General features: G+C 39.6%; 1 protein-coding gene across 15 annotated transcripts in view; it reads left to right on the top strand.

The window, feature by feature from the left end:
* The window catches only part of DST (dystonin), a 471,247-nt gene that overhangs the window by 17,722 nt on the left and 434,474 nt on the right, over positions 1 to 19,051 (top strand). The gene's annotated exons all lie outside the window — the stretch shown is intronic.

Below are 19,051 nucleotides of genomic sequence, written 5' to 3'. Positions count from 1 at the left end.
CCCAGGACCCTGGAATCATGACCTGAGCCGAAGACAGGTGCTTAACCAGCTGAGTCACACAGGCACCCCTCAGATTTCTTTTTTCTTATGGCTAGGCAGAAAGTTGGGGCTTTCATTGTTTTGTTCTGTTGCATACTTCTGTGACTATGCTTGCATCCAGGGCTAGGTGGCAGGAAAACATAGGGTATATATTATAGTGGTGAGAGATGACCCCACTCTCTTAGGATCAAAGAGGAAGGTTTCCTTCCTAAGAGTTTTGGTTCCTATACTGTTGGGACTTCTAATGTCACTGCCTGTGGGATTGCTTGAAGGGCTGGGGCTCTGAAGAACTCAGAAGGAAAAATGGGGGACTTCTACACTCCTTTTCTCACTCAAGTCTGAAAGGACCTTCTCTTAGAATTCTCTCTGTCTGAGCCTCAGTGCCCAGGTCTGGGTTTTGGACTGTGATGCTGTGTTGCATTTAGTCTGGGGGATACTGAAGACCAAAAATGGCAAACTCACGATTGATTTGGTGGTGCTTCAAATTCTGGCCTTTTCATGTCAAACCCCTTGCTACTAGTTGCTTCTCAGAGTCTTCAGAGAGCTATTTGCTCAGTGTATTCTGTTCAGTTGTATAGATGTGTTCAGTGGGAGACATACACTTATTCTACCTTACTATACCCAGAGCCGTGATTGGTTTTTGTTTATTTTTTAAAAGATTTTATTGATTTATTTTGGAGAGGGCAGTGGTGGGAGGAGTGCAAGTGGGGAGTAGGGATAGAGGGAAACTCTTCAAGCAGACTACCTGCTGAGTGCAGAGTCCGACTCTGGGGCTTGATCCCACAACCCATGAGTTCATGATGGGAGCTGAAACCAGGAGTTGGATGTTCAACCAATTGAACCACCCAGGTGGCCCACCTATATCTGTTTTAAGTAGTCTGTCCTCTCTCCATCTTGAGCCCATTGCTTTTCTCTTTTTATTTATCTACATTTTGAGAAATCTTGTAGCAATTTGCCATCTTGGATGATGCTGGTAGTGACATGTATTGCTGCATATAACTCATGCAACACTGAAGATTCCATTTATTTCATCATTATACTTTTAGTAACCTAATATGTTAGTATGTTTCCTTTGGAAAAGTTTTCTTTTCTTTTCTGATCAGTCTCATCATTTTCCAGTTTGATGGCTATTCTGGACTTCTTTTTAATTTCTGAAAACTAAATAGACGGGGATTAAAGAACTACCTGCAGATTTTGGAGAAAAAAGTACACATTTTATCCTCTTATTTACAAAGAGAAAAGAATTCTCACATTAAGAATGAGGTGGTAGGGACGCCTGGGTGGCTCAGTTGGTTGGACGACTGCCTTCGGCTCAGGGCGTGATCCTGGAGTCCCAGGATTGAGTCCCACATCAGGCTCCCAGCTCCATGGGGAGTCTGCTTCGCTCTCTGACCTTCTCCTCGCTCATGCTCTCTCTCACTGTCTCTCTCTCTCAAATAAATAAATAAAATCTTTAAAAAAAAAAAAAAGAATGAGGTGGTAGACCATTAACAAGTTTTAAATAACTAACTGAACAACTTCAGAGAATTATTAACAAACATTTAGTAAATAAATTCCTGCCACTACCTACCCTGCAGTGAGCTGCATGAAGGAGGAAGCAGGCATTCTCAAACATTTCAGACTGGTATAGAGTGTAACTGCTGCTTGTTTTGTTTTATTTATTTATTTAAAAGATTTATTTATTTATTTGCCAGAGAGAGAGACACACACACACACACAGTAAGAGAGGGAACACAGGCAGGGAGGTGGGAGAGGGAGAAGCAGTCTTCCCCCCAAGCCAGAAGCCTAATGAGCCATCCCAGGACCCTGGGATCATGACCTGAGCTGAAGGCAGCCGCTTAACGACTGGGCCACCCAGGTGCCCCTGCCTCTTGTTTTAAAAGCTGCCATAGGGACATTCCAAAGAAATTCCAAATATATTTGGGAAGATCTGGTGAAACTGTCTAGCTTTTAAAAAGTGATGCAGTGTAATAGAAATTTGCAATACAAAAAGAAACTTAAAAAGTTTAAAAATTAATTTATAATAATGAGGTTTATTTCTACTGTTCTGAAGTTCTCCTATGGTATCTCAACCTTTGGGGGATCTTGTCAGAATCTTATGAAATCTGTGGTCTATCTTTCTAGAAATATTAGGGGTACATAGACATATATACTTGCATACTTTCAAATGCCTGTGGAGGCCCTCTTAATGCAGAGATAGATGTCCGTTAAGGAATTCTGCAGTAAGATGACCAGATATCTTTGTCTAGTTAGGATTGGCGTCATTTTTTGAAAATCTCTACCAGGTGAAAATTTGTGCTGGGTAATGCCTTTGGCAGGGTGAGTTGAGCTTTAGTTCCCACCATGGTTCAGATGTGAGATGAAGGTAAATTCCTGTTATTATTGGTAATACTTGGAGAAATAGTAATTCATAAAGTCATTCCCAATCCATAGTCTACAACTGGAAATTCTAGCTCAGGTCTTTTACTGCAGCACAGAGGTTGAAGTGTCTCAAGTTTGTTTAATAGTGAAGAAGTACGTCTATGTGGGGCTACAAAAACTACCTGGGGCGTTGCTTCTCAGCTTGCCTTTACCTTGCTGCAGTGAGAGGGATAGAGTGGAAATAACCCTGACTTATCTTGGGTAAGTCACTTAATATTGGTAAGGCTCACTTTCTCCTTTGATAAAACAGAAATAGCAATACCTATTCTGTCTTTTTACAGGATGTTTTGAGAATCAGTGAAAATATTACATGTGATTTTAAAAACATACAAACCTATCGGTTGAAAGATAAAGGCACACATGGCTACGACAGAATGGAGACTTCATTCATTCACCGTGCATTTTTTCATTAGCCAATACCTATAAATCTAACATGCATAGGAAATCTTTGATTTCTCTATTCTCCTGATTGGAAATATGGCCCTAGTATCTCTCAAAAACTTCTTAGACTCTGTTTGTCTTGTACAGAAAAAAAAAAAAAAGAGAGAGAGAGAGAGAGAATAAATAAAAGGAAGGTTGGTGATAGAGAATGAGGAAATCAAATATTTGTGTAGTATATATGTTGAAAAAAAATCAGTAATCGAGTAGTTTATACGAGCTCTTAAATTGATAGTCGAAGGAAGCAGGGTGATTTTAGGCTCTTCTGGAAATAGTGAAATCTCCTCCTGCCCTATATCCTGCCCCAGAGATGACCTAGTTATGGGGGAATGCTAATAGCTGCCATTTTTTGAGAGCTTTCCTGTCTTTACATTTGTCCTATCTCATTTAATCACTTGCCCAAGGTCAGACAGTGGTTGTTGCCAGAGCTAAATTCCAACCCTGGGCCTTTTACCTGCACAGTCCATGCTTACAGCTATCTAGCAGCAGAAAAGTGGGGCCGAGTCTGAACAAGCTGAACTGCCATTTGCTTTTTTTAAGGTTCATGGGGATCACATGTTTATTCACCTTCTTTAACCTTGAAAGCTCAGAGTGGTTACTTTGAGCTTGCTCTCTGGGACTTAGAGATAGAATTGCTGTCTGAAAGCAGGGTGGGGTTCAGAAGGAATCAAGTTTTAGCTTTAAGCATAAAGATCCCTGAGCTCCACTTTTTAATTCTTGAAATTCTTGAAGAAGTGGATTTCCAATATTTAATCTATTTTCTGGGATCTCCTTTTTTAAGCATATTGGAATTTACATTTCTGAGTTATTAGGAAATATAAAACAGTATGATTATTATAACTTGTAAACACAGTGCATTTTCTCCATTATTAATAGAAAGAAACATGTGCTGGTGTTTTCCCCAGACACAGTCAGATGCAGACTGAGGGGCTGAATTCCTCCTTGGTCTGCTCTTTGAGGAAGATGCAGCCGCTGGTTACATTACTGATGTGGCAGAACAGAAGAAACCAAAGGTTGCATTTTAATAACATTCCTAGTTGTTTAGATTCTCTTAAGATATTCAGAGTATCTAGCTATATGTTTGAATCATATGCTGTCCTGGATGAGAGGTAAAATTAGGAAATTTTGGCTACTGCTACATTATAATTTCTCTAGAAACCTCAAGAAAATAATGGACTCAAGCATGCCTTGAGCTGTTCTCTGAGAAACTATGGCAACAGGCCTTTTAATTAAAGCTGAACTAGTGTTGTAGCTTAGAAAAACAGAAAGATACTGCCAGCTGATAGGGAGAGTGTATGGGAGTAATCCAGAAAACTAAAAAAAACAATTCTTTTTAGATATATTTGAATAACTCTTTATTATCTATCTTGTTCAAAGAAACAGTAGGAAAATCTTTTAGTGAATATCAATATTTGGTTTTAGAATATGATATTTTTTCTATAAGAAAACATACTTTCCTAAGTATGATTTTAAAGATTAAAATTCAAATTAATTTGTGTTTCCTGAGTACATGTTAACTGAAGTTGGAAGGGCCAGCCTGGAGACATCTCAGTTGCAGAGGACAACCAGCCAGGATGTTAGAAAAAGGGTGATCTTTTCTTTTTGATAATGGAGACTATATCCCTTATAGTCACAGTGAAATGCGCTGGTGGGCTGTTGATCAACAAATTAGTAAGCTGGCCCCAGCTGAGATGAACCATTTACAGCCAACATGCTAGAATTTGTAAACTCAGAGCTTATCAAAAAGTAATTTAAAACACAAAAACTAAACAGGAAGTCAAGAGTTGTCATTTTTCTAGGCTCAAAATATGGGTTATGCTAACAACCCCCAGTGATGGACAGATTTTATCGCCTTATTTCCCAGGGAGAATCTGAGTTTATGCCTATTGTTTTAACATCCTGTCTGATTAGTGCTCCCATTCACTCTTAAAAATGCACCTGTTTGGGGGATGAGTTGTATAGTCACTTGGTCAGGGCAATAGCACAAAAGATGAGTAGCCTCTAATGAAATAAAACATAATAGTGACAAATATAAAGCTCATAAGCCAGAGGTAGTAGAGGAACTGGCTCTTAAAATAGACTGTTATCGGGCGCCTGGGTGGCTCAGTGGGTTAAGCTGCTGCCTTCGGCCCAGGTCATGATCTCAGGGTCCTGGGATAGAGCCCCACATCAGGCTCTCTGCTCAGCAGGGAGCCTGCTTCCCTCTCTCTCTCTGCCTGTCTCTCTGTCTACTTGTGATCTCTCTCTGTCAAATAAATAAATAAAATCTTAAAAAAAAAAAAAGACTGTTATCGGGTCTCCTTGGCTCTGGCTTGTAGTTTACCTTTTATTGTATTGTTGGCAGAGTTAGCTATCAATAATCAGATCTGATCTTCTACTCCTTTTGCTTAATGGCATTGCTTACAGAATTAGTATACCTTTCTCAGTCTTAGCTCCACCTTACCTCTAATGCATGCGTTAAAAACTCAAACAAGGCCTAGTTGTTCCATGTTCACTGTACCCTCTGTGTTTTCCTACTACCTCCAGTGCTGGAATTCCTCTACTCTTTTTGTGTGTGTGCGTGTATGTGGCAAACTCCTACTCATACTTAAAAACGAAGATGAGGGGGGACCTAGGTGGCTCAGTTCTGAGCATCTGCCTTCAGCTCCCTGGGTCATGATCCCGGCATCCTGGGATCCAGCCCCGCATTGGGCTCCCTGCTGGGCAGGAAGCCTGCTTCTTCCTCTCTCACTCCCCCTGCTTGTGTTCCCTCTCTCACTGTGTCTTTCTCTCTCTGTCAAATAAATAAATAAAATCTTTAAAACAAAAACAAAAATGAAGATGAAAAATCCCCTCTTTTCTTCCTTTATCTCACAATCCTTCCTTGATCATCTCAAACATTCTCCTCTGACTGGATGAGGGCACCAGATATAGGGATTTATACATCTGTCTTCCCAAGGCAGGTGATATGTGCAGTTGACCCTTGAACAATGAGGGGGTTAGGGGTGCTGACCTCCCCCCAGTTGAAAATCCATGCATAATTTTTGACTTCCCCCAGAACTTAACTTCTAATAGCCTACTGTTGGCTGGCAGCCTTACTGAGAACATAAATAGTAGATTAATATTTTTTATGTATATGTATTATATGTACAATCCTTACAGTAACGTAAGCTACAGAAAAGAAAATGTTATTAAGAAAATTCAAGGAAAAACTTCTGGCTTCCCTCTAGCTACCATCTTGCATCCCCGCATGTGTGCACCTAATCTCAGCTGGTCTGCCTGATACCCCCTGAATGTCAATCCTCGTCCCCTATTTCCACTCCAACAACACGAAAGAAACGATCATGAACCAGGAGAAACTCACCAAACTGCAAGCACAAGCACGCATTGCTGGGAATGGAACTCTCACCAAAAGAAGGTGGTTCATAGAAAGGGTATAGCAGATGATAAAAAAAAAAAAAACTTCAGTTCTCCTTAAAGAAGTTAGGGGTAAACAGTATCTCTAGTATCAAAGAAGTGAGTATGTTTGCAAACCAGAAGAGCGATCCACTTTAACAACTCCAAAGTTCAGGCATCCCTGGGGGTGAATATTTCCACCAGTACAGACCATGCTGAGACAAAGCGGCTGACAGAAATGTTACCCAGTATCTTCAACCAACCCAATGCAGACAGTCTGACTAGTTGAAGGAGACTGACTGAAGCTCTGCCAACACAGTCTGTGGGCAGAAAAGCAGCACTTGCTACTGGAGAGGAGGATGATGATGAAGCTTCAGATCTTATGGAGAATTTGGATGAAGCTTCCAAGGGTGAAGCAAACTGATTGGAGTCAACTTCTGAAGAAGATCCAATTTGAGGAAGTTACTGGGAGCTGCTATTTTATATTATGACTGCTTTTTAAAAATTTTGTTCCTGGATCTGATAAAATCTGGATGTCTAATATTTTTAAGCCAAAGGCCTTTGGACACTGCAGGTCTTTTCAGTTTTTACTTACGTACAATTTATTCTTTGTAGCTAATTAAGCTGAAGAGGCCAGGAAATAAAGTTTGAATCAAGGTTAATAAAGTTTTGCGTAGTTGAAAAAAAAAGAAAGAAAGAAGTTCAAGGAAGAGAAAATACATTTATAGTACTGTATTTATAAAAAAAAAAAATCTGTGTGACCTGTCAGAATGGCTAAAATCAACAACACAAGAAAGCAGATGTTGGCGAAGATGTGGAGAAAGGGCAACTCTCTTGCAGTGTTGGTAGGCGTGCAAATTGGTGCAGCTACTCTGGAGAATAGTATAGAGGTTCCTCAATAAATAACAGAACTACTTCCTGACCCAGCAGTGGCACTAATAGGTATTTACCCAAAGAATACAAAAGTACTAATGCAGAGCGATACATGGATCCTATAGTAGCATATCTACAATAGCCAAATTATGGGAAGAGGCCAAGTGTCTCAGTTGATGGATGGATTCAGAGGATGTGGTATATGTACACAATGGAATACTACTCAGCCATCAAAAAGAATGAAATCTTGCCATTTGCAACAACATAGATGGAGCTAGAGAGTTTATGCTAAGTGAAATAAGTCAGAGAAAGACAAATACCATATGCTTTCAGTTGTATGTGGAATGTAAGAAACAAACTAGCAAAGGGAAAAAGAAAAGGAGAGGGAGGCAACAACACATCCCCACTCGTGTGTACTTTCTCCCTCAAATAAGTAAATAAAATCTTAAAAAAAGCATTTGTGTAACTGGACCTGTGCAGTTCAAGCCCATGTGGTTCAAGGTTCAGCTGCAGTTTCTATCTTTTCTCCACAGCCTTGTGAGGGCTATGGCACAGAATGGGTCCTTACTCACTATTTGTTAAATATTTGATGTGTGGTAAATATTTGATGAATGGATGAATGGTCTTAAGTGGGTAAAATAATTGGAATCCGTAGGACATACTGAGAAAATGCAGAGTAGTTGAAATTTGGTTCTGCCGTTCTCCCTCTTCCCTCTCTCCCATTCTTCTGTTCCTCTAGGGGCTCTCCTGCCCGTTTATTGACTTCCCAGAACACTTTCTTCAGGATATTTTATTTCCTGGGCTTGCCCTACCCTTCAATTCCTCTCAGCTTCTAAAATCCCTTTTGCCTTTCTTCCCCAAAGTTCTACCCTCATCTCCCATCAGGATGTCATTTCCATACTGAAGAATGCAGCTAGATGTAATTAGAGGATAATCACTTCAACTTAATTCATTCCAGGTTTATAAAAGACTGACAAGGAGGCAGCAGGAAGTATCTGAAATTTGAATTCCACAATAGAAGGGCTTGTTTGCCTGTGCAGATTTCTGACTGTGTGTATAACCTTCCCTTTCTTATAGTGTATTAATGCCATCTCTCAACAGGTTTTCATGCCAGGATTTTAGATTATGTCATTCAATCAGGACAAAGGAATATTTTGAGAGCTGCCTGCCTGTAACCAGTTTCAGCATCATTACTGTCCTTGTTCAGTGGCATTTGCAATTATTTGGATATTTTATTGCCCTTTCTGTATCTTTTTGTATAAATGACAGACATTGGGACAATGACTACTAATCATGGTGATAAGGAAATTAGGTCTCATACAGCTAATTTCAGGCAAAGATATAAAAAAATCACAAGAGGCAAGAGTCGATTCTTACCCTCAAATGGATACTCACTGATTTTAAGCCCATCTGTCGTCTTTTATTACATATAGAAGGAAAGCAAAATCAAGGAACGTGTATGGAAGTCCGGAACTCTGTCCATTGAGACCTTGTACAAAAGAAGAGCTATAATTAAGGATTAAAAAAAAAAGATTTTATTTACTTATTTGACAGAGAGACAGCAAGAGAGGGAACACAAGCGGGGGACTGGGAGAGGGAGAAGCAAGGCTTCCCACTAAGCAGGGAGTCCGGTGCAGGACTAGGTCAGGATCCTGGGATCATGACCCGAGCTGAAAGCAGTTGCTTAATGACTGAACCACCCAGGTGCCCCTATAATTAAGGATTTTTGAAATTTATTTTTAATTTTTTTATAACTAAGGATTTTTTTTTAATCTTCTATTGTGATTTCTGGGCCTGAAACCTAAGTCTCTCATATGACGTCTGCACATTTTATTTCTTTTGTGCTTTCACGATAACATTTGGTACAGAGGAGGGGCCACCCGTAAAAGGCTACCCCTTCATTGTTGTTAACCGTTGCTTTAAATCCTTCTAGCAGCTGGAGTCTAATACCTTTGTTGCAACTATTTTAATAGATCCCAAGGTCAGGACCCTGCAAAACCAGGCTATAGCATAGTGCCCGGGGCTGGGTATTGAGATTGACAAAATGGGGTCAGAGGTTCTGCAGACCATCACACTCTCCTTACCTGTTTTCCTCATCCACGCAGGAACCACCAGAGCCTGGAGTGCCCCTTATTCTGGGCCATGGATTCTGAAGGGCTTAGTCTTACCAGAAGAGTGAACCCAACTGACTGAGAGAGGCCCATCTGTCAGAGGGTTAAATAGAATAAAATCAAGTTGACTAAGACCTACCCATACTTTTGCAGAACTCTCCCTCTTTCCTTTATCTTACAGTTATATGATCTGAGAAGAAATTCATCATTCATTGACGTTAGTGCTGATGTTTCCTTTTTGCATTTTCCTGTAAGTCACTATACTTGTGCATAGAATCAAAGGGTAATTTGGGTTTGTTATTATTTATTTGTTTGTTTGATTCTACACATGAGATTTTATTTATTTATTTTATAAACATATATTTTTATCCCCAGGGGTACAGGTCTGTGAATCGCCAGGTTTACACACTTCACAGCACTCACCAAAGCACATACCCTCCCCAATGTCCATAACCCCACCCCCCTTCTCCCAACTATTTATTTATTTATTTTAAAAGATTTTATTTATTCATTTGACAGACAGAGATCACAAGTAGGCAGAGAAGCAGGCAAAGAGAGAAGGGGAAGCAGGCTCCCTGCCAAGCAGAGAGCCCGATGTGGGCCTTGATTTCAGGACCTTGAGATCATGACCTGAGCAAAAGGCAGAGGCTTAAACCACTGAGCCATCCAGGCGCCCCTACGCATGAAATTTTAATAATGACATTGAGATAGCTGAAAAATGTAACAGGAAGAGCTTTGTGTATGCTGGTATCTCTTCTTTGTGGAAATTAAAGATTTAGTTAGGCAGTATTTGCTGTTATTGCCTATTTATTTTAATTTTAGTTTCGTTTTTGCATAGGTAAAACATTCACATGATTCAGAAATTAAAACCTATAAAAATGAGAAATTCAGGCCTATAAAAAGTGAGAATTCTTTATGCCATTCTTATCCCTCATATTTAAGGAAATGCTACATAACATAACCACTATTCTTAGTTTCTTGTGAATCCTTTCATTATTATTTTTCTTTGTACAAGGAAATAAAAATGTATTTTGTGTTTCTTCTTTATATGCATAGTAACATACAATAAACACTGTTCTGCATCTTGTTTTATTCACTTAATGTATCTTGGAGCATCTTCTATAGAGAGTGCTCTACTTTTTATAGGTACCCAGTTTCCTATTGGATGTAAAATATAATTTACCTAACTATCCCATTATTGGTGACATTTGAACATTTTCTAATTTTTATTACAAACAGTGCTTAAATGTAAAACCATAGTCTTTTCACATGTGTGCAAATGTACATATCTGTACATTTGAACTTCCAAAGAAGAATTATGGGGTCGTTTCAAGTATTTCAGTTTTGATAAATAGTATCACAAGGCCCTCCATCATGGTCTGTTTTAATTACTGAGGCTTCCTAATATGTCTTCTCTTATTGGAAGGCTCTTTGGCTTGGCTATTACTATTTTTTTCTCTTTTATATGAATATCAGAATCAGGCTACCTAATTCTAAGTTAAAAATTAGTATTTTTATTGAGACCATGTTAAATGTGAATTTTGTTAAAGGAGAACTGAATCTTTGTGATTTTGAGTTTTCCTATCTAATAATTGGTATGCTTTTCTATTTTAAATTCTTCTTTTGTGAAAGAGTCTTTTTCATGTATCTCTTCCACATCTCTTGTTAGGATTATTTCTAGATTTTATCTTTTTGGTTGTGATTAAAAGCGGGTTTTTTTTCATTATATTTTCTGTTTGTAGTTTCTATATATAAAAACTATTGGTTTTGTTATCTTAACCTTTTAATCTGCTAACTTACTTATTTTAATGTCTGTAGTACTTCCCAGTGTAATCTCTTGGGTTTTCCAGGTACACAAACATCATCTGGGGGCACGTGGCTGGCTCAGTCACTAGAGCATGTGACTCTTGATCTCAGCCCAGCAAGTAGGAGCCCCACATAGGTTTAGAGATTACTTAAAAATAAAATCTTAAACAAACAAAACAATAAACATATCTGCAAGTACAGATTATTGTACATCTTCCTTTCCTATTGTACATTTTCTATTTCTTTCATGGGTAAGTTTCTTTTGGCTAGGACATCCAGCAAAATGTCAAATAATAGTAATAAGAGTAGGTATCATTCTCTGGTGCCTGACTTTACTGAGAAAGTCTTTGGTATTTCCCTGGTAAGCATAAGTTGGGTTTTAGGTTGACATAAAAAGATTTTTTTAAAAGGGATTTTATTTATTTATTTGAGAGAGAGAGAGAGAGCGTGAATAGGGGCAAAGGAAGACGCAAACTCCCCACTAAGTAGGGAGCTGGACGCGGGACTCCGTCCCAGGACCCTGAGATCATGACCTGAGCTGAAGGCAAACACTTAACTGACTGAGCCACCAAGGTGTCCCAACATAAAAACATTTTATTATGTTTCAGAACTCTCCATCTGTGCTGGCTATGTATGTATGTATGTATGTATGTATGTATGTATCTATGTATTTTCTGTTTTCAGCTTCACCTTGCCCTTGTATATGATAGCCTCTGGAGTTAGGATGGGATTCTGCAGACTACATCTCCTAGATGCTTTTGACATCTGCTTCCTGTTGGGATCTGTCAATAGAGGGCACTAGAGAGAGCTGCAGGGTGAGAGGAGGGAAAAGAGTTTCCTGTCTCTCGCTCTTCCTGTCAGAGGTTTCCCAGTCAAGGTATTTTACCACAGCTTCTAGTGTTTTCTGTAGTCTGCCAGAACCAGCTTCATCACTTCCCCTCATAGGTGCTGGAAGAAGCCAGCCGGTGGTCCCTCCCCAGAGGTATGAGCCCCAACCCAGAGGCACTGTCCTCCCCTGAGCTCCTGAGGAATGGTAGCTGCGCAGTGTGCTTTGTGGGGCCTTTCCTTTGAGCTACCACACTGTTGTAACCTAATCTCTTCCTGCCTGTGGCCTCAATTTAGAAGTGGTAGCTGCATTTATTATCTCAGTGGTTACCTCTGTGTCCTCTTTTCGCTGTTCTAGTCCTCCAACACCTGTTTCACTAATTCCCTTTATTAAATTCCCTCCGCTGAGCTTTCCGATGAGCTGGTGAGGTCCCTGAAAGGACCCTGTCTATGACTCATCTATTCTTACTTTATTGAATGTTGTGATCCAGATTGTTTTCTGAAAAATTTTCCTCAATGTTTTTTCTGTTCCAATGGGGATGATTGTGTGGGTTTTCCTTTTAGACCTGTGAAATACAATAGTGGATTTTTCTAACACTGGACTTTTCTTGAATTTCTGTAATAAATCCCCCTTCAGGGGCATGTGGGTGGCTCAGTTAGTTAAGCATCTGCCTTTGGCTCAGGTTATGATCTCAGGGTCTTGGGATCGAGCCCCGCATTGGGCTCTTTGCTCAACAGGGAGCTTGCTCCTCCCTCTCCTCCCTGCTTATGCTCTCTGTCACTGTCTCTCTCTCTCTCTCAAATCAATAAAATCTTAAAAAAAAAAATCCCCCTCCATCATGTGTTCTTTTAATTGGCTGCCAATTCTTCTTGTTAATATTTTCATTATGATTTGTGTATTAATCTTTATACTTGAGATTGGTCTGAAGTTTTCTCTTTTCAGGAAATCTGTTTTCAGATTATTTCAGATTACCTGTTTTCAGGAATCTCTTCTCATGAAATCAGGGTTCTATTTCAGTTTGTTATTTGCTTCATAACATTTTTGGGTTTCCCATGTTTCTTCTAAACTCTGGAACAGTTCAGATGGCGTTTTACATCAGGCTTTCTTGGTTTCTCTTGTTGATTTATGTGGTTTTCACTTCTTAAGGTTTGGTGGCATCCCCTTTATGAGATTTTCTGGGTCTGGTGCTAGTTTGGTATCATATAGTGGGAGATTTTTTATTAAATGTATCCAGAATGGCTCAAAAAATGTCTGATGCTGCATTAGCTGGGCTAGTTGAGAAAAGGTGGTCCAAAGCAAACCGAAATAGGTAGGGTATCTCTGGTGCCTTTTTTTTTTTTTAATTTTTTAATTTTTTATAAACATATATTTTTATCCCCAGGAGTACAGGTCTGTGAATCGCCAGGTTTACACACTTCACAGCACTCACCAAAGCACATACCCTCCCCAATGTCCATAACCCCACCCCCCTTCTCCCAACCCTCCTCCCCCCAGCAACCCTCAGTTTGTTTTGTGAGATTAAGAGTCACTTATGGTTTGTCTCCCTCCCAATCCCATCTTGTTTCATTGTCTCTGGTGCCTTTTAATCCCATAATTATCTTACTATGTCTTTAAGTAATTCTCCCTCTTACCTGCTCTTCTTTTCCATCCTACTCAGATGCCAGTCCCTGCTGAGATTACCTACTCTGAACTGATACAGTTTTGGATATATGACCGTTCATGTATCACATATTTGCATTTTAATAGTGGAATCATGAATATGGTCATGACAGGATCTTGGGTTCTGGTATGTTATGTTTTGTATCCCCTGTGTTGTCTGTTCTCCAAGTACGCTTATATCTGAGGTGAGGCATAACTGTACTGGGTTGAGAAGACTGCATCCTTCCACCAACTCAGTCAAAGAGGTTTAATAAGCTTTCCACTCAGAAACCTGAGGGGATCTCCTGCCTTCCTTTAAAAACTACCCCAAAACATCAGGATCACCAGCTACCTCGGAGGAAGTAAAGGAAAACTGGAAGAATGCCTCGTTCAAGTTTCTGATCTCATCTCTAGTCTCCCAGCTCATCAATTATTTTTAGGGCTTTCATGCATCCTCCTCTTTCTGACCAGTGGGGCTTCTCTTGCCCTTGACCTTGTGGAATCCTTACTCATTTTTGAAGCGGTGACTCTGGCTTTTCTTACAGTGGAGCCCCCCTTGCACCACCACACACAGACCACCTCCCCGATAATGTCTCCTGAGAACACTTCTTTATCTTTCCTTCATTGCTTCACTTGCTTTTAAGTCTGTGTTGTTCCTGAGGGTGCACTGGATCTTCATTTCTGTTTTCAGTGCTTAGTACAGTGCCGCACAGATAGGAGACCTTAAAAAATACTGGTTCAATTATTCAATAAATAAAACCCAAGGAAAAGTGGAGAAAAAGAAAGACGAATGACAAACGGCTAAATGGATTCTAAAGGGACTTCAGTATCAGGTACCAAATGCTAAAAGGTGGGTTTTGAACAATTCACTTACACTGTATGAAAGTAAACGTAATGTTTCATTCAGAATGAATTTAATTTATATTTGATATATGTCTACAGTGCAGATGCTTTTCTGGCAACACACCTTTTTCAGTCTGCTTACTCAGAAGATGTATATCAGAATAAATCAGAAAGTTTTCAAGGCTTTGAAAGTCTACAGTTCTCTGGTAGCTTTATAATAATCCACCTTTTGTATCAGGACGCTTGTGTTTGTTTTTCCTGCATCAGGAAATTCTGTCCTGCTTCAGGAAATGATGATAGTAGAGATAAGACAATGAGTGGGAATAATAAGAGCTGCTAAAAATATCTCCATTGGGAGAGGAGATGACCTGAAAGCAGAGGATTACGTTGAGGGGTTTGAGCGAAATTAAAGCTCTTTCCATGATGCCTCCACCTAGAAAGCATAAATATAGAGCATGGGATTATGTTTAGCTTGAATGTTTTCCCATCTTGAGCTGCTAGAAAAATTTTAATTGGCAATCTGTGTTTGGATGACAGCGGGAGGATTTAGAATTCTTTGGAGCCTCTTTAGCCACAAAAGTTATTCAGGCACATAGAAATATTATTATCCTTATCTTACTGCTCCACTGATGTAACCTGCCCAAGGTACACCTTAATGCATTAACATACTTATGTACTCTTTATTTATCTCTCTAGGTAGAGAGTAAGTTTTAGTTTTCTCTTTCTTCTCAGTGTACTAAATTATGTTTAGATGTGTTGAATTGTGTAGGGACAGTGGGACCGTTTTGGAGAAAAATTACAAATATATCTATGCTTTTTATTGAGTTACATTAATAGTTAAAATTAGCCACTTTAAAGGGTTTGACAGTACCCCCCAAATAAAGAAAAATTGTTTGACAGCGACAGTATAAATTTGCTGACCTTATAACCTTACTTCAGAAGTGTTACTTCTTTTGGCAAGACAATCTGGTTTTATCAGCTGTGAAATAAGAAGACCAATTCTTACCTGTAAATCAGTATGAGTGCCTTTATTCCTATCCCACAGAGTTAGTTTCTGTTTCCCTTTAGGGAGTGGGGAATGTGGGTGGAGGATAGAAACTGAGGGGAATATATCTTATGGTTTCTCCAGCTGGAGTGTCTTCCCAGGGAGATGTGCCTCCTTTCCAAAAGCTACACAATGTGAAAACAATTGCTGCCGCCTTTACTTAGAATAAATGCACACTGGATCCCAGTAAAAGTTCTAGCAGTGTAGGGTTTAGCTGAATGCCCCCAAACTCTGGGGAGGCCAGGGCTCTGTCAAGGGTCAGGCCAGACCTCTTGGCCCAGGCCTTTCTATCTCTTTTATTCTTTATCTTTCTCTTTTTTTCCCCCTTGATCTCTGTACATCGTAAGGAGAGGAGTTTTCTCCTCTTGTTTCTCTGTCCTAGACTTTGCACCCCATCCCTTCCCAGCCCCCACCACTAGGCATCCTGTGAAGGTCAGTGCTTTTCTCCTTTTCTGCCATCTCTAAGAAGGGTAGAGTGAACTTGGATTCGTGATTGCTGGTTTTGCCAGGTTCTTCAAAGTCTAGATGAAAAAGTAATACTCTTCCTATTAAATGCTATTCTGGCTATATGTTTTTTGTGACCTGTTGGCCCAGCATTACTATGCTAAGACAGCTTTTTAAATTAGCCAGGCATTAAGGTGTCCAAATCAGTGTTCCTTAACCCCTTTGAAAAAAAGCAGACACACATATGTTAGTTCAAAGTTGGGCCTGAAATGGAATGTTATTTATTTATTTATTTATTTATTTATGAAGATTTTATTTATTTATTTGACAGAGAAATAGATCACAAGTAGGCAGAGAGAGGAGGAAGCAGGCTCCCCGTGGAGCAAAGAGCCCAACTCAGGGCTCCATCCCAGGACCCTGGGATCATGACCTGAACTGAATGCAGAGGCTTTAACCCACTGAGCCACCCAGGTGCCCCTGAAATGGAATGTTTTAATCTTTATCTTCTCTTACCTCATAAAATTAAATAAACAATTTTTTAAAAAAGCAAATATTTGTACTTTGGATTTTTCTTTCTTTTTACTTCTTTTCTTTCTTTCCTTCTTTTTTTTTTTTTTAAAGATTTTATTTATTTGAGAGCAAGAGAGAGAGAGAGAGAAAGAACGTGAGCAGGGTGAAGGGCAGTGGGAGAAGCAGACTCCCTTCTGAGCAGGGAGCCTGATGTAGGGCTTGATCCTGCGCCTCTGGGATCATGACCTCAGTTAACCAACTGAGCCATCCAGGAGCCCCAGGATTGCATATAAAACTGCATATAGAACTTGGTGGCTCCTTTGCATACGTTTCCTACAATGCTCCTGGAAATGTAGTTTTCACTCCTTTTTTGGAGGTGCTCTAATCGCAAAAGGGGGTAAGCAGAATCAAGTCCCTTTCCATCATGCAAGAATGCAAACTCTCATGTTAGCTTACCTTTTATTAAAAAAATTTTTTATACTATAAATGAGAAGTTATTTAGGAACATTTTAGGGTATGTAAGGTAAAACGAGAGATCTTTCTTGTGCTGTGGAAGTAGCTTGTACTTCTGATGGTTAAAATAAGCGACATGTTTAAAAACTAGATGATTTTGTACATTCACTGCTAAAAATGTCTCTTTCTCTAGATATGTTTCATTTATTGCTTTTATCAAATTTCCTTCACCATAAAAGGACATTAGTAGAAACCTAAGATGACCAAAGCTGAGATAAAACAATATAAATTGTGTCAGTCATCCTCTCAGATTTTCTTGTTTAAGCATGTTGACTTTAGAAAAAAGAGCCAGCTATTCTGCCAGCAAAATAAGCTTATTTGGGAATAGCAGAGAATGGCAATTCAGCACAAAAAAAACATAGCAAGTCTGGAGAACAGGAGAGAGGGGCTTGCTTTTAGAGGGGAAAGGAGGAAGCTGAAGGGGCTATTACAGCTTCTCACTGGCTGAATGTGGCAGTTTCTCATTGGCTAGGCTGTTGCTGGGCAAGAAGTTTTTCCTTCTTCCTGCTGGGATAGGTTAAGTAAGCTTCTTCCTTTTGGGGTGTGTGAGGTATGCTTCTTAAGGTGGGTGGTGGTGCACAAGAACTCAACTCTCCTTTCAGGGTTTCTTGACTCCTTTTTAATGAGCTTTCCTTTGTTTATTTTTCACATTCTCCATACTCCCCTTGATCAAGATCTTTGCTTGAAAGCATTGCTAATCAAGAGTTAGGATTTTTTATTTAGTGGTTTCATACACTAATGTATATCATCCTTTAGTGCTAGAAGGACCTTTCTTGATTGTCATGTCTCAGTTGGAAGAAAAGTGTGCAGGCTGAAACCACTGAGGTCACATTTGAGTAACAAGGAAGGGTAGAAGGGAGACTTCTCAGGCATTTCCCATCTGAGGTTTGTATCTTAAGCATTGTATCTTAATTCATTGATAATTAAATAGCTTTTATCTCAAGAGGTGAGAGTTTATGGGTTCCAAAAAGGGTAGACCTGAGGTTCAGAATGACCAATGGCAGTGCTTTTGGCTAGCATACAGATGTTGCCAGTTGAGTCTTAATGTTAGAATGTCTTCTGCTAACCCTGAGGATTATGGGTAGAGGTTAGACTGACCAAACAGCACAGGCTTGTTGAAGCACTTGACTGGTGAAGTGAGTTCCCTGGTTATGAAGTGTAAGGGGCATTCCCAAGTAGGAATGATATTTTAAAACACACAAACCTTTGCCAAGACATGTTTATACCCACAAGACAGGGTAAACTGTATAAAATCCATCTGCCAAACCTCAAATGGTATACTGGGCAGTTTAAAGTGTGTAGGAGCAGTGAAGAGAGGTCTTCTTGAATTGTGTTTCAGGCAGGTGGGGCAAGCAAAGTCAACACTCTTTGTGGCCTTATATTTTAGTTCACAAAGATGATCATTTTTTCAGTAGACCAATGATTCAATGATGTTCAGTAGTCAGTAATGGAAATTTTAGAGTCTTTGATGGGCCTGGATTATTATTTGGCCCAAGCCAGAGTTTTCTTTTCTTTTCTTTTTTTTTTTTTTATCAAACTAAGAATTATTAGGTTTCCAATGTTGTTGGACATCGGTAAGTCAGTTCTTCTAGATTATCCTTTGGGAGACATTCCTTTAAACCGTGTTGGAGATTTGGTCATTGATTCCTTCGAATATACTTCCTTTGTGGAAATGTTTATGAGATTGTTTCCTTTAACCTCCAGAGAGTCAAGTTTGGAATGCTCAGGGACTTTGATAATAGCTAATAATTGCTGGACATGAAGACCACTTTGAACTTTGTTCCCACTAGCAGTGAGGGAGCCTCACTGTCTCCATAGTATTCCAAAGCCCTGAGCTACTCCAAAAGTGTACCTGTTTCAAAAGGAATTGCAGTAGTATACCCAGCAAATATTTATCAGTTTCATCTTTTAAATAAGAACTTTTGGTGAGAGGCACCTGGGTGGCTCAGTGGGTTAAAGCCTTTGCCTTTGGCTCAGGTCATGATCTCAGGGTCCTGGGATCGAGCCCCCAGTTGGGCTCTCTGCTCAGCAGGGAGCCTGCTTCCCCCTCTCTCTCTGCCTGCCTCTCTGCCTACTTGTGATCTCTGTCTGTCAAATAAATAAATAAAATCTTAAAAAAAAAAAAAAGAACTTTTGGTGAGCCACGAAAAGTCAGCATTATCTGGGGGT

Source organism: Neovison vison, chromosome 1, assembly GCF_020171115.1.
Source record: "Neovison vison isolate M4711 chromosome 1, ASM_NN_V1, whole genome shotgun sequence".
Classification (NCBI taxonomy): Eukaryota; Metazoa; Chordata; class Mammalia; order Carnivora; family Mustelidae; genus Neogale; species Neogale vison.
Note: the sequence above shows the minus strand (reverse complement) of the source record. Positions and strands in the feature narration are given on the sequence as shown.